Below are 14,848 nucleotides of genomic sequence, written 5' to 3' on the forward strand. Positions count from 1 at the left end.
GGGGATATTTTTTCTCTGATTCTTATATATTATTATATGTACATGTAATTCTTCTCATTCTCTTGTTTCTTCAGAATTATCATCCTATGGGATTTGAACTGACTTTTTTCTATTGCTCACTTTCTATATGCAATGCATTTTTCTTCTTTTTAGGCTGTGTGCACCAGAATATCTTTTTTGGCTTCATCCCTGTAGAGTTTCCTCTTTTTTTTTTTTTTTAGAATAACAAAAATATTTTGCTAAAACGTAAGACTTACAGAAGTTTCCAGACAAATCATACTATACGGTCACAAGCTTTTACATGAAAGGTGGAGTCTACGCTTGATAGCAAAGTCATAGTGTTATTGGTGAGGGCTGTGATGTTTGTTTGATGTTCCCATTTTGGCTCAAACAATTAAGCCTATCCATCTGTGACAACTAAATAAATAGAGAGCATATTCTAAAGAATGGTTAGCTGTTTAACCAGTGAAATTGGATCACTATTAAAGGGAAGGAGTCGATAAAATTAAAATAAAACTACTCTCACAAGCTCAAAAAGTAATAGAGAAAAACACCCATTACCTTGGCAGCAAACCCTGGCCATTCCCTTCATTCACAGTGCTTTATACTTAAACAGTGATGGATAGATGAATTGAAGAGAGGTGCACTGCTTTGAAATGTTTCACAACAATCCTGGTGTCTTTCTAGCCTCTGCTCATGCTTTACAGCAGTGAGTCAGGAGGAGACACAGATATGCTAATGTGCATTTAATCACCAAAGGATAAAAGGTGTCTGGGCTTTTAATCTGCAATATTTCCAAGACTGTGTCCATTAAAGTGAAATGAAGTTCACTCAGTCGTGTCTGACTGTTTGTGACCCCATGGACTATACAGTCCAGGGATTGAACCCAGGTCTCCTTCATTGCAGGTTTGTTCTTTACCAACTGAGCTATCAGGGAAGCCCAAACAAACTGCCCTATCTGAGGCTTGAACTCAGGACCTTCAGATTTTGAGACTGATGCACTGCCTACTGAGCTAAGAAGGCAGACGTGTCCATTAAAATCAAACCAAAAAGAAAGACATCTTGGCAGAACAAGAGAAGTGATGAAGACTTGATGATCCAATTAATATAAATATTATTCATGTTGGCATATAGCCGAGTCCAAGCCAAGTCCATGCTTGAGCTGCTTCTATGGCTTGAGCTTTGTCAAGTCTTTCACTGCTGAGACACATCATTTACTAATGGATCATCTGGATTGGAAGCACTTAACAAAGCCAGGATGGATGACAGAACAGTACTGATCTGCAGGGCTGGGGACTACTCAGAATATCTAAACATATTCTTCCCAACTTGTCTACATTAGGATGCTAAATTTTGGTCATGAAACATACTTTAGGGGCTGCCATTGGCTATTCTTCTGGAAGGAATAGTTCACATTTAAATGTCCCTCCTTCAAAGGGGAACCCTGGGGCCAGCAATGGCCACATTAAAATAACAGACATTGATTGCTCTCATCTGGTTCTGCTTTGATGCCAGGAACTGGTCCAGCCAGCAAGTAATGGGTTTCCTCAACAATCCCTAGGGCATCGTAGCCATCTTGTCAGATCCCAAGCCAGGTCTCTGGTCTCCTCTCCCTGCATGTGTGTGTGCACGCCCAGCAGTTTCAGTCATGTCCAACTCTTTGTGACCCCATGCGCTGTAGCCTGCCAGACTCCTCTGTCCATGGGATTCTCCAGGCAAGAATACTGGAGTGGGTTGCCATGACCTCCTCCAGGGGATCTTCCTGACCCAGGGATCGAACCTGGGTCTCCCGTACTGCAGGTGAAATATTTACCACTGAACCTCTGGGGAAGACCCTCCTCTCCCCACAGGTCCCTCTAATATTGTTTTCACAAAGTGATAAAAACATGGTCTCACGCTCTTGGAGATCTGAGTGTTCTGTTCCCCTCCTCTACTTTTATCTGGACTTTTTTTTTCTTTCCTTTTACTGTCCTTATTCAGCTCAATTTGGATTCTACTGCTGTCTGTTTCTTCTTAGTCTGGATCTTTGTTTTGGAAAAGAACTTTCATTTGTTACATTTCATAAGTTTAAGGGCCTATGCTGCTCCAGTGCTATCAGCTCTCCCACATGGACCAGTGCACTCGCCCCATATTGGATCCTTCAAAGCCTTCCTAGTTCTCAGACTGGCCCACAGTGCTTTCCAGTTAGTTAGCCTAGTGACTGTGGGCCATTGGAAGTCCAGTTGCCTCCTTATGCTTCCTTCTGCCCCAAAGTAGACCCCATCCAGTTCTCCTAGCTACTATTGGGTTGTTCCCAAGCCCTCATATCAAGAGATCATTGGGGAGACCTTATCATGTGTTTTTTGCTATAGATATTGCCTATGGGTCTTTGTTTCTCTGTAGGACAATTTGGGAAGACTTAAAAGTGTCATCACAATGTTCTAAGAATTCCAGTGTGTGTTGACTATTTTTTTGATTTGCATAATTCAGCTCTAAATATTTTCTGTTGCTCCCAAGTAACCTAGACGGATACAATAGTATTGCTACACTGGAGGTGCAAACAAATAAAGTGGCCACAGACTGAGATTTCAGTTCCCATCATATAGAGCAGAGCATTTTGACCATAAGAAGTCATGACCTGCCCTCTCTGCTCTGGTCAGACCTTGGGTGCAGCATTGCATCCTGGCTGGGCATCAAGGTTTTAACAGACACTCATCTGGGAAGTGTGTTTAGGAAGGAGAGGCAGTTCGAAAGCGTGCAACACAAGTAATGGTTAAGAGAACGACCATAACAGGTATTGTTTTCTAACTGCTGCTCTGTGCCGGACATAGTCGACAAACATTAGTCATGTGATCCTTACAGCAATTCCAGAAGTGCTGTTCTTATCATTTACGCTTGTTAGATGAGGCTTCAAACATGAAGGACTGCCCAATGTTACACAGTAAGCAGCAAAGCTGGGATTCAAGCACAAGTCTATTTGTCTCCAAACCTGTACTTTTAGACATTTCAGTAAGGAAAATGCTGGGAAAGATTGAAGGCGGGAGGGCAGGCGGCAACAGAGGGTGAGACGGTTAGATGGAAATCATCAACTCAATGGACAAGAGTTTGAGCAAGCTCCAGGAGACAGTGAAGGACAAGGGAGCCTGGTGTGCTGCAGTCCTTGGGATGGCAAAGAGTAAGATGCTATTGAGTGTTGTTCTGTCAGAACAACAACAATAGGGGAAAATTAAGATTTTTGAAAATGGGTTGGCACCATATGATTCAACAGTGTTCCAGAAGGAAGGACAGGACTAATGTGAATTGAAGATGTCGTACATGCCTGGCATCATGTAAAATCTGTTTAATTTAATCCTCATATCCATAAGAAGTATGCTTTAATACCCTGAAGGATCAGTCAGGACCTGTTAGGAGATAGAAGTCATAATACTTATTTATATCAGAAATTCATTTAAATGTCCTAAACCAGATAAAAAATTGTTAATTGGGTAACTGAAAAAGTAAGAAGGAAACTAAGTTATTGATGAGGTAATAACTGCTGGAAGTTTCTAGTACCCTAGGGCAGGGGAATTGATGGATGAGATTAGATTATTAAAACTTAATACTTTCAATTAGTTAATTTAGTTGGAAGAGAGGCCCCGTGGGGCTGACGCTCAGGTCCCTGAAGTGTAGGACATGCTGCCAGTATGGAGTTGGAGTCTCCGAGATACAGCACCAAGAGGCTAGTTCTATGAGGGCTGGAAAACTGCAAAGTGGATCCCACTGTTGCTATGGGAAGGATCTCTGGCTGCGGGGGTGAAACATGCTGCTGGAACATAAAGCAGACATGGGGGATAAGTCCAATCCTCCCCTTCAGCCCTGCACCCTCCCTCAGTGTCCTCATGGGCTGATGCTGGCGATGCAGAAGTGTGCTTTCAGAGTCCCAGCCGCAGCAGCACAAGGAGAGGAGAGAAGGACGGCATTTTGGTGATGAGGACATGAAGGCTCAGACACGTGCCTCAAGTCTCAGAGCTGGTGAACCAGGCACATTCCACTCTCAGATTTTTACAAAAGATTATTTTTTCTTGGCATATAATTACTTTACGGGCTTCCCTGGTGGTTCAGCGTTAAAGAATCTGCCTACCAAGCAGGAGGTGTGGGTTTGTATCATTTTTTAAGATTTATGTATCATTTTATATGTAGTTATAACAGTTCAGTTCAGTTCATTTCAGTCTCTTAGTCATGTCTGATTCTTTGTGATCCCATGGACTGCAGCGCACCACCCCTCCCTGTTCATCACCAACTCCTGGAGCTTGCTCAGACTCATGTCCATCGAGTCAGTAATGCCATCCAATCATCTTATCCTCTGTCATCACCTTCTCCTTCTGCCTTCAATCTTTCCCAACATTAGAGTCTTTTCCAATGAGTCAATTCTTTGCATCAGGTGGCCAAAGTATGGGAGTTTCAGCTTCAGCATCTGTCCTTCCAATGAATGTTCAGGACTAATCTCCTTTGGGATTGACTGGTTGGATCTCCTTGCAGTCCAAGGGACTCTCAAGAGTTTTCTCCAACACCACAGTTCAAAGCATCGATTCTTCAGGGCTCAGCTTTCTTTATAGCCCAACACTCACATTCATACCTGACTACTGGAAAAACCATAGCTTTGACTAGACAGATCTTTGTTGGCAAAGTAATATCTCTGCTTCTTAATATGCTGTCTCTGTTGGTCATAGCTTTTCTGCCAAAGAACAAGCATCTTTCATGGCTTTACTCACCACCTGCAGTGATTTTGGAGCCCAAGGAAATAAAGTCTCTTACCATTTCCATTGTTTCCCCATCTATTTGCCATGAAATGATGGGATTGGATGCCATGATATTAGTTTTTTTAATGTTGAGTTTTAAGTCAGCTTTTTCACTCTCTTCTTTCTCTTTCATCAAGATGCTCTTTAGTTTCTCTTCACTTTCTGTGACAAGGGTGGTGTCATCTGCATATATGAGGTTATTAATACTTCTCCTGGCAATCTTGATTCCAGCTTGTGCTTCATCCACTCTGGCATTTCACATGATGTGCTCTGCATAGAAGTTAAATAAGCAGGATGACAATATACAGCCTTGATGTACTCCTTTCCCAATTTGGAACCAGTCCATTGTTCCATGTCTGGTTCTAACTGTTGCTTCTCAGATTTCTCAGAAGGCAGGTCAGGTGGTCTGGTATGCCCATCTCTTTAGGAATTTTCCACAGTTTGTTATGATCCACATAGTCAAAGGCTTTGGCTTAATCAATAAGCCAGAAGGAGATTTTTTTCTGGAACTCTCTTGCTTTTTCGATGATCCAACAGATGTTGGCAATTTGATCTCTGGTTCCTCTGCCTGTTCTAAATCCAGCTTGAACATCTGGAGGTTCATGATTCACATACTGGTGAAGCCTGTCTTGGAAAATTTTGAGCATTACTTTGCTGGCATGTGAGATGAGTACAGTTGGGCGGTAGTTTGAACATTCTTTGGCATTGCCTTTCTTTGGGATTAGAATGAAAACTGACTTTTTCCAGGCCTGTGGCCACTCCTGAGTTTTCCAAATTTGCTGGCATACTGAGTGCAATACTGTAACAGCATCATCTTTTAGGATTTGAAATAGCTTAGCTGGAATTCCACCAGCTCCTCTAGCTTTGTGATGCTTCCTAAGGCCCACTTGTCTTCACATTCCAGGATGTCTGGCTCTAGGTCAGTGATCACACCATCATGGTTATCTCAGTCATGAAGATATTTTTTGTATAGTTCTTCTGTGTATTCTTGCCATCTCTTCTTAATATCTCTTGATGCTGTTAGGTCTATACAATTTCTGTCCTTTATTGTGCCCATTGTTGCATGAAATGTTCCCTTGGTATCTCTAATTTTCTTGAAGAGATCTCTAGTCTTTCCCATTCTGTTTTCCTCTATTTCTATGCATTGATCACCAAGAAAGGCTTTCTTATCTCTCCTTGCTATTCTTTGGAACTCTGCATTCAAATGGGTATATCTTTCCTTTTCTCCTTTGCCTTTCACTTCTCTTTTTTTCATAGCTGTTTGTAAGGCCTCCTCAGACAACCATTTTGCCTTTCTGCATTTCTTTTTCTTGGGGATGGTCTTGATCACTGCCTCCTGTACAATGTTATGAACCTCCACCCATAGTTCTTCAGGCACTCTGTCTATTAGATCTAATCCCTTGAATCTATTTGCCACTTCCACTGTATAATCATAAGGGATTTGATTTGTGTCATACCTGAATGGTCTGGGGGTTTTCCCTCCTTTTTTCAATTTAAGTCTGAATTTGGCAGTAAGGAGTTCATGATCTGAGCCACAATCTGCTCCCAGTCTTGTTTTTGCTGACTATTTAGAGCTTCTCCAGCTTTGGCTGCAAAGAATATAATCAACCTGATTTTGGTATTGACCATCTGGTATTCATTGGAAGGACTGATGTTGAAGCTGAAACTCCAATACTTTGGCCACCTGATATGAAGAGCTAACTTATTTGAAAAGACCCTGATGCTGGGAAAGATTGAGAGCAGGAGGAGGCGGGGACGACAGACAATGAGATGCTTGGAAGGCATCACCGCCTCCATGGACATGAATTTGAGTGAACTCCGGGAGTTGGTGATGGACAGGGAGGCCTGGTGTGCTGCAGTTCATGGGTCACAAAGAGTCAGACACAACTGAGAGATTGAACTGAACTGAACTGATCTGGTTATGTCCATGTATAGAGTCTTCTCTTGTGTTGTTGGAAGAGGGTGTTTGCTATGACTAGTGCAAAACTGTTAGCCTTTGCCCTGCCTTTTGAAGGAGGTTGCCATTATCTTCACCACCTCCACTATAGTTTGATCACAAGTCAAATAACAGGGAGGGAACACAGCCCCGCCCATCAATAGAAAATTGGATTTAAGATTTACTGAGCATGGCCCCACCCATCAGAACAAGACCCAGTTTCCCCCCACAGTCTCTTATCCAGAGGGCAGACAGAATGAAAACCACAATCACAGAAAGCTAATCAAATTGATCACATGGACCACAGCCTTGTCTAAAACTCAATGAAACTCTGAGCCATGCTGTGTAGGACCACCCAGGGTGGATGGGTCATGGTGGAGAGTTCTAATAAAACGTGGTCCACTGGAGAAGGGAATAGCAAACTGCTTCAGTATTCTTGTGTTGAGAACCCCATGAACAGTATGAAAAGATAAAAAGATATGACATTGAAGTATGAACTCCCCAGGTTGGCAGGTGCCCAATATGCTACTGGAGAAGAGTGGAGAAATAACTCCAGAGAGAATGAAGAGATGGAGCCAAAGCAAAAACAACGCCCAGTTGTGGATGTGACTGGTGATGGAAGAAAAGTCCGATACTGTAAAGAGCAATATTGCATAGGAACCTGGAATATTGGGTTCATGAATCAAGGTAAATTAGAAGTGATCAAACAGGAGATGGCAAGAGTGAACATCGGCATTTTAGGAATCTGTAAACTAAAATGGACTGGAATGGGCAAATTTAATTCAGATGACCTGTATACCTACTGCTGTGGGCAAGAATCCCTTAGAAGAAATGGAGTAGCCATCATAGTCAACAAAAGACTTCAAAAAGCAGTTCTTGGGTGCAGTCTCAAAAATGACAGAATGATCTCTGTTCATTTCCAAGGCAAACCATTCAATATCACAGTAATTCAAACCTATGCCCCAACCAGTGATGCTGAAGAAGCTGAAGTTGAATGGTTCTATGAAGACCTACAAGACCTTCTAGAACTAACACCCAAAAAAGATGTCCTTTTCATCACAGGGGACTGGAATGCAAAAGTAGGAAGTCAAGAGACCTGGAGTAACAGGCAAATTTTTTCTTGGAGTACAAAATGAAGCAGGGCAAAGGCTAATAGACTTAAACTGAAGAAAGTAGGGAAAGCCACCAGACCATTCAGGCATGACACAAATCAAATCCCTTATGATTATACAGTGGAAGTGGCAAATAGATTCAAGGGATTAGATCTAATAGACAGAGTGCCTGAAGAACTATGGGTGGAGGTTCATAACATTGTACAGGAGGCAGTGATCAAGACCATCCCCAAGAAAAAGAAATGCAGAAAGGCAAAATGGTTGTCTGAGGAGGCCTTACAAACAGCTATGAAAAAAAGAGAAGTGAAAGGCAAAGGAGAAAAGGAAAGATATACCCATTTGAATGCAGAGTTCCAAAGAATAGCAAGGAGAGATAAGAAAGCCTTTCTTGGTGATCAATGCAAAGAAATAGAGGAAAACAGAATGGGAAAGACTAGAGATCTCTTCAAGAAAATTAGAGATACCAAGGGAATATTTCATGCAATGATGGGCTCAATAAAGGACAGAAATTGTATGGACCTAACAGCATCAGGAGATATTAAGAAGTGGCAAGAATACACAGAAGAACTATACAAAAAATATCTTCATGACTGAGATAACCATGATGGTGTGATCACTGACCTAGAGCCAGATATCCTGGAATGTGAAGACAAGTGGGCCTTAGGAAGCATCACTATGAACAAAGCTAGAGGAGCTGGTGGAATTCCAGCTAAGCTATTTCAAATCCTAAAAGATGATGCTGTTACAGTATTGCACTCAGTATGCCAGCAAATTTGGAAAACTCAGGAGTGGCCACAGGCCTGGAAAAAGTCAGTTTTCATTCTAATCCCAAAGAAAGGCAATGCCAAAGAATGTTCAAACTACCGCCCAACTGTACTCATCTCACATGCCAGCAAAGTAATGCTCAAAATTCTCCAAGACAGGCTTCACCAGTATGTGAATCATGAACCTCCAGATGTTCAAGCTGGATTTAGAACAGGCAGAGGAACCAGAGATCAAATTGCCAACATCCGTTGGATCATCGAAAAAGCAAGAGAGTTCCAGAAAAAAATCTCCTTCTGGCTTATTGATTAAGCCAAAGCCTTTGACTATGTGGATCATAACAAACTGTGGAAAATTCCTAAAGAGATGGGCCTACCAGACCACCTGACCTGCCTCCTGAGAAATCTGTACGCAGGTCAAGAAACAACAGTTAGAACCAGACATGGAACAATGGACTGGTTCCAAATTGGGAAAGGAGTACATCAAGGGTATATACTGTCACCCTGATTATTTAACTTCTATGCAGAGTACATCATGTGAAATGCCGGAATGGATGAAGCACAAGCTGGAATCAAAATTGCCTGGAGAAGTATTAATAACCTCATATATGCAGATGACACCACCCTTATGGCAGAAAGTGAAGAGGAACTAAAGAGCATCTTGATGAAAGCAAAAGAAAAGAGGGGAAAAGTTGGCGAAAACCCAACAATCAGAAAACAAGATCATGGCATCTGTTCCCATCACTTCATGGCAAATAGATGGGAGAACAATGGAAACAGTGACAGACTTTATTTCCTTGGGCTCCAAAATCACTGCAGATGGTGACTGCAGCCATGAAATTAAAAGACACTTGCTCTTTGGAAGAAAAGCTATGCTTAACCTAGACAGCATATTAAAACGCAGAGAGATTACTTTGCCTACAAAGGTCCGTCTAGTCAAAGCTTTTTTTTTTTCTGGTAGTCATGTATGGCTATGAGAGCTGGACTATAAAGAAAGCTGAGTGCCAAGGAATTGATGCTTTTTAACTGTGGTGTTGGAGAGGACTCTTGAGAGTCCCTTGGACTGCAAGGAGATCCAACCAGTCAATCTTAAAGATCAGTCCTGAATACTCATTGGAACAACTGATGCTGAAGCTGAAACTCCAATACTTTGGCCACCTAATGTGAAGTGCTAACTCACTAGAAAAACCCCCATGCTGGGGAAGACTGATGGCAGGAGGAGAAGGGGGCGACAGAGGATGAGATGGTTGGATGGCATCACTGACTCGATGGACATGAGTTTGAGTAAGCTTCAGGAGTTGGTGATGGACAGGGAAGTGCTATAGTCCATGGGGTCGCAAAGAGTCGGACACAACTGATCGACTGAACTGAACTGAACTGAAAGGCTAACAGAGTTTTTCCAAGAGAACGCACTGGTCATAGAAAACACCCTCTTCCAACAACAGAAGAGAAGAAAGACTCTACACATGGACATCACCAGATAGTCAATGCAGACATATAAGCAGTATCATATGAAATTTATCTTTCTGTCTGATTTACTTCACTTAGTATGATCATCTGTAGGTCCATCCATGTTGCAGCAAATGGCATTATTTCATTCATTTTCATGGCTGAGTAATATTTTATTGTGTATATGTACTGCATTTTATTTATCTATTCCTCTGTTGATGGACATTTAGGTTGTTTTCATGTTTTGGTTATTGTAAATAATGCTGTGAATATTGGGGTACATATACCTTTTTGAACTATAGTTTTCTCTGGTTACATGCCCAGGAATGGGATTGCAGAGTCAGACGGTATTTGTATTTTTAATTTTTTATGGAACCTCTATACTGTTCTAAAGTCAGTATGTTATTATCCTCAGTTTACAGATAAGGAATCTGGGCTTCAGAGAGGTGAAAGGATTCATCCATCCCAGCACAGTGAGGATGGTGTCAGGCTCCAAACCCCTGCTCCCACCACCAGACTCTGCTTCCTTGCTGTGTGTCCTGTTGCCCCCAGAGGCTCCAGGTCTGGGAAGGGCCAAATGAATGGCTTTCAATCTATGAATTTTCAATCTATTAATGGTTTCCAGGGCCTGAGTTCAATCCATACCTCCTGGACCAAGGGGAGCCAGGCATCAGGGGACAGAGTCTTCCTGTCCCTCAGGGGAGGGATGGCAGCTCTCCCTCCCTCTCACCCACCTCTCACTTCTGCCCCCACTGTGGAGGATGAGGTTGGGAGCAACTGATCCCCACCTCTATCCCAGAACCCTTATTGCAGACATGACTAAGGAACACTGGGCTGCAAACCCCAGGGCACAATCCTGCTCAGGTCCGGAGTCTCAGAGATTCCAATCTTGCTACATGGGGGGAACTCCCATTCAGAACGTCAACAGGAGGAGTATGGCCGAGATGCAGAGTAGGAAGGCTCCGAGTTCACCTCCCACCATGGACATCAAAACTGCAAGTATTTACAGAGCAGCTATTGATGAGAAAGACCTAGAGACTAGTAGAAAGATGAGACTAGAAGACCTAAAGATGAGTAGACCTGAAGACTAGACCTTTTTACAAAGCTAAAACGTATGAAGAAGAACAATGAGATGAGTAAGAGGGGCAGAAACTCAGCCTAGTCAGGACCCTCACTCCCTGTGGGTGGGTGACCCACACGTGGGAGAATAATTACAATTACAGAGCAAGGGGTCTGAGCCCCACACTGGGTTCCCCAGCTTTGGGATCCTGCACTGGGAAAAACAGACCCAAGAATATTTGGCTTTGAAAGCCAGCACTCAGAGGGCTATAAGAAATCATATGCTCTAGGACCCAGGGCAGGAGCAGTCATTTGAAAGGAGACTGGGTCAGACCCACCTGCTGCTCTTGGAGGGGCTCCCATTGGACAGTTAGCTGCCTTTGCCCAGCATTATGAGAGAGTACCATGTGCTTCCCAGGTGGCACCAGTGGTAAAGAACTTGTCTGCTAAAGCAGGAGATGTAAGACATGGGAGTTTGATCCCTGGGTCCGGAAGATTCCCTGGAGGAGGGCAAGGCAATCCACTCTAGTATGCTTGCCTGGAGAATCCCATGGACAGAGGAGCCTGGAGGGCTACAGTCCATGGGGTCACAGAGTCGGACCCTACTGAAGCAACTACGAATGCACATACACATACAAGAGAGAGTACAACCCTGCATACTGCCTACCTGGGAAAATGCAAAATTCCAAGTATGGTTTCCACTGAATGCATATCACTTCTGCACCATCCTCAAGTCAAAAAATCATCAGTTGAACCGTGGTCATTGGGGACCATCTGGACTCTAATGTTAGTGTAATTGAAATTTTCAAAGGAGAGAAAGAGAATGAAAGATATATAAGAAGAAACAATGGCTAGAGATTTTTCATATAGAACTATGACTATAAACTCACCAAACCAAGAATATCAATGAACCCCAAGCACAAGAAACTTGAATAAAACTACATCAAGGTAGATTATAATTGCATTGATCAAAACCAATAATATAGAGAAAATTTAAAAAGTGGCCAGGGAAAGAAGCAATGCCACATATGAAAAAGAATCAGAATTGCAATAAATTTCTCTTCAGAAAAAAATGCAAAGAATGGCATTTTATGTAAATGTCAAAATATTTAAAATTGTGTAAAGAAACAGCAACAACAGTTTAGAATTCTAACCCAGCAAAGAGTATTTAAAAATTAAGGTGAAATAAAGGATTTGTTCAGACATACAGAATCTATAAGAAATTGTTACCAGCAGATCTGTATTTCTGACGCCAGGCAGACTCCCAAAACATAAAGGAAAATACAGAGAAAATAAAGATTCTGGAGAAAAGAATTATGTATAAAGCATGTATAAATTATGTATAAAACATAAAAGTAAGTTTTTATTTTATACTATAGTTGATTTACAATGTTGTCTTAGTTTCGGGTGTACAGCTATACAGGTGTTCAGTTATACCCATTCTTTTTCAGATTCTTTTCCCACATAGGTTATTACAGAATATGAGTAGAGTTCCAACTTCTTGATTTTTAGAAATGAAATGGTGACCTTGTAAGTTTCCATGAACTCCTCTAGAACTTTCGGGTCCTGTCTCGGGTCACTGCACTTTGCCATCTGAGCCATTCAGGATGGAGATTCTGGGGGGGGGGTGCGGCGGACCAGGCAGGAGAGCAGGTGAGGGACCCAGGGCAGGGAGGCTGTCACTGCTGTCACTGCTTCCACTTTTCCCCTTCTATTTGCCATGAATTGTTGGGACTGGATGTCATGATCTGTGTTTATTGAATGTTGAGTTTTAGTCCAGTTTTTCCAAGAGTGGTGGGTGAGGTTAAATGAAAAGGAAAGTTCTTGCTGGGCTGAGACAAGACCAGGAGCTGGGGCGGGGGTTGAGAGAGAAACTCTGGGGAGCTGACACCACCTCCTAAGAAATGAAGAAAACTAGGATTTATGGGAGATGGACTAGCCTGGGAGGAAGGGAGCGGGGTAGCCTGGGGTAAAGTGGCAGGTGGAGAGGGGCCAGGAGGCTCTTAAGAACAGGACTACAAAGCCTGATGCTCTGTGCTATCCTCCCCATCCCCACCGCCACCACCCCCTACACAGTCTTTAGAAGGAGGAGAGAGAGTGAGCATCCGAGAGAGAGTGGGCTGTCTCCCATCTGGGTTAGGGTGGGCTGAGCCTGAACTCAGGGTCTCCATGCAGCTCACAGGTGATGAGATGGGAACTGATCACAACATACAACTGTGGGAGCTGGTCTTCGGAGACAGCAGTGACTTGAGAGAGGAAGCCTTCAAGAAATTTGCAGAAAACTTGGGGAAGACCTTGAAAGTCAGAGAGCAGTGAATGGAGGTTTCAAAGTTGTTGGTCCAAGTGTCACCAGTTGCTGTTCAAGAGAGAGGTGTCCACATTTCTTTTTGGATGAAATGTGGTTTCTTTGGGGTGTGCATGTGATTCTGTACAGGTACAGCAATTTGAGATGTATTGTTCTGGGGTCGGGGTGATGGGCTAAAGGCCCTGAAGCCCCCTGCCAGGTACTGGGGTGTGGCATTGTGACCCCACTCTCTGCCTAGTCCTGAAGCATTGATCAGGCCACATTTCTGGCCCCACCCTGGGCCTGACTCTCCACAGCTTTGGTGACAGTGTCTCCCATGGGTCCTAGACTTAGCTGGGGACCCAGCCCTCTTCACAGGGACCATTCAGAGTCAGGAGAGCCCCCAGGGAGCCCCACCCCTCCCCAAGGCACCCTCGGAGAACAGGCTGCCTGGGAAGAGTGTTTGTTCCTGCCCAGAATAGCATGTTCAAGGCTCATTTGCCCTCCGCTCACCGGGCCATAGATTGACAGCTGCGATAGGGGAATGGAACCATAGGGCCTGGCTGGACTAAACTGGCCCCAGTGAGTCCGGGACCCGCCTTTTCTTCTGGTTACTCCAGGTCTGTCCAGCCATCTCTCTGCCTTCCTGTCTTTTTTCTCTTTTCTGTTCTTTGCCATCCTAACTGCCTCTCTACTGTCCACTCTGCATCTTTCTCTCTGCTCTTTCCCCTCCTTGACTTTTTCTGTCTCTCTGAAGTCTTTCCTCCATCACTTCTTCTGCTTCACACTTTTTTTTCCCTCTGTCACATACCCCTCCATTCTGTCTCACCACAAATAGCTTTATTTGAACAACAAAGGGCAATATTTCTTTGAGAAAACAGGCTACTTTATTCACAAGTGAAATTGTCAATCAGCCCTCAAACACTATCTCTGGAAAAAAATGATTGGGGGACCCAGTCAGTTGAGGAAGGTCTCTGGGGGCCAGTTAGTGCTAGAACTGGGGAGATGTTCTTAAGAGTTTTAAGTTTCTGCCTTTGACTTTGCCCACCCACCTCCTGCAATAATAACAACAAATACCTAAATAAGAATAATGGTTAGTCTTAAGGTCTCAATTTATTGTCTATCAGCACCATGCTAGCTGTTTCACATATAATATTGTGTTCAATTACCACCACAGTCTTCAAAATTCATCTCATTGCCACTTTTAGCAGTAGAAACAGAGGTTCAGAGAGGTCACTCAGCCCTACGTGATTGCGCAGCACACATCTGACCCCTGCACAGATGCATCCTCTGCGCCCGCATGTCTGTCATGGGCTGACTGATTTTCTTTAGGACTTAAGGGGCTTGGGGAAAAAGCCAGTGGCACCTTGCCATTTGCTATGAGAGGGTGACTTTGGGGGAAGGGGACCCTTCCTATGGTCACTCAATCAGTCAAGAGTGATGGATCTCAAACATCTGACGTCTGGGAGAAGTGGACTAGAGGCCATGCT

General features: G+C 43.4%; 1 non-coding gene and 1 pseudogene across 1 annotated transcript; both read right to left on the minus strand.

The window, feature by feature from the left end:
* Positions 1-950: 950 nt before the first annotated feature.
* TRNAL-CAA (transfer RNA leucine (anticodon CAA)) lies at positions 951-1,023 on the minus strand. The gene has a single exon. It is a non-coding gene; the product is annotated as a tRNA-Leu (tRNA).
* LOC102268398 (ubiquitin-conjugating enzyme E2 N-like) overlaps positions 1,006-14,848 on the minus strand; it is a 41,885-nt pseudogene continuing 28,042 nt past the window's right edge.

This window comes from Bos mutus, chromosome 2 (assembly GCF_027580195.1).
Source record: "Bos mutus isolate GX-2022 chromosome 2, NWIPB_WYAK_1.1, whole genome shotgun sequence".
NCBI lineage: Eukaryota > Metazoa > Chordata > Mammalia > Artiodactyla > Bovidae > Bos > Bos mutus.